The sequence below is a fragment of the Stegodyphus dumicola genome, chromosome 1 (assembly GCF_044657685.1).
Source record: "Stegodyphus dumicola isolate Sdum_Otavi_A_Nest chromosome 1, ASM4465768v1".
Lineage (NCBI taxonomy): Eukaryota > Metazoa > Arthropoda > Arachnida > Araneae > Eresidae > Stegodyphus > Stegodyphus dumicola.
The window spans coordinates 261,439,395-261,441,089 of record NC_140768.1 but is presented as its reverse complement, the minus strand read 5'-3'; the positions used below and the strand labels follow the sequence as shown (position 1 = coordinate 261,441,089).

At 33.5% G+C, this 1,695-nt stretch overlaps 1 non-coding gene across 1 annotated transcript; it reads right to left on the bottom strand.

Moving 5' to 3' along the window:
• Window positions 1-1,311: 1,311 nt before the first annotated feature.
• Window positions 1,312-1,385, bottom strand: TRNAT-CGU (transfer RNA threonine (anticodon CGU)). Its single transcript has one exon. It is a non-coding gene; the product is annotated as a tRNA-Thr (tRNA).
• Window positions 1,386-1,695: the final 310 nt, after the last annotated feature.

The following is a 1,695-nucleotide window of genomic DNA, read 5'->3' as shown; positions in this document are numbered from 1 at the left end:
TTTTGGGGTGGAGGACTACGTTATTCGAAATTTGTTGGCTCTAGATACCGCTGATTTTTCATAATGTGAGGAACATACATATATGCAGATTCTTCATTGTTTAATTTTTTTAAAAAATAATACAGGGAAACAATTTGAAAAGTGATACCACGAGGGGAAAAAAAAAGAGAGAAAAAGATTGAAAAAGGGAGAGAAATTAAAATTTTGTAAAGCAATGGAAAGTTATTTAGTAAGACAAATTTCTAACTGTAAATATTCCTCTAGGAAAATCGCCTTTAAAGTGATTATGTGACAGGTATTTCTGAAAAATCAAATATTGGTACTGGGCATCATTTCTTTAGATGACTACTTTCACAGCAGACCAAATTTTCTAGAAGCATGAACCGTTATGTTATAGAAATCTCACCATGGTTAAGAAATGGAAACAGGGCTTAAATTCGCCGCATCCCATAGCAGCTTCGCTATAGTATTGAGTTAAAACATAAGTAATGACCTTTTTTTTTTTTTTTTTTTTAATTTAAAATTTTTTATTTTGACAAACCAAAAAACAATAAATTAGTCAAAGCTCCGAGTTTTTGTACTTTTTCCATAAACCCAAGATGTCAAACTATAGTCATTTGGCTACAACCCATTCGTTCGGCTAATTCTATATGATGTGCGTCTTCGTGTTCTTCCAAACGCTCTTCATGAAACTCATTTGGTCGTCCGGAACGAGCAGCGTATTCGAGGTCGAAATTTCCGTTTTTTAAATTGGTAAACCAATTTCTTGCAATTCGTTCAGGCATTGCACCTTCTCCATACACTTCACAAACCTCTCGGGCAGCTTCTGTAGCTAGCTCTTCAGTAGAAGAAGGTGTCGAAAATGCTCATTTTTGTCGACTTGACAGTCCATTTTAACGATCTGAAAAATAACAAAAATTAGCTCAGATAAAAAAAAAATCATAAACGGCCATTACTTATGTTTCAACCCTATACTTCTCAGGTTTTGGTTCTTCAGCTTCTCAGTCTAAGATGAGATCCAGTACTTTTTTGCGCAACTGAAAAGCAGTATTAGCTGAAAATTATGTTTGTAGTCGGTCTTCTCTAATTTCATACAGCTTAAAATAACATCTATCGCTCTCTTTAATATTCTGTGATCCTGATTAGCCTTTTGTTACTAGCATTCCTTATAAGCAAAGGTATTTGGAATGTAAAGTTTAAACGCGGCATATGCTTCGTTACTATAACGTTCGATACCCCTTTAAGTTTTAAGTAAAAGGGTAAAGTCAAAGTATTTTATTACTTATTTGCAATAAAGTACTTTGACATGCTAGCCACCAATGAGATTCCGAACTCATGACCGCTGGTTTACGAGACCAGCACTCTTACCACTGAGCTATGGCGGCTCGTCGTAGATAGCCCATACAAAGAAGCAAAAAAAAAATGTCATTTTATTATTACCTTCTTGTTTTTACTTTTCCATTTCAAATATTTTATATGTGCGAGTATAGTTTCAAGATTTAGTAAAATAAATAATGATTTCTAATTTCAGTCCTTAGCTGCCTTTCCCCTCCTAAGAATTGGTATTTGCTCGTTAAGAACTGGAAATATCAATAAAAATGAAAATAAATTTTATCAGTGTTATGTGATGATACAGTTTAGCAGTGAATAAATTTAGATTCATCTACCAGTTATCCAGTTTATAAATGGATAAAA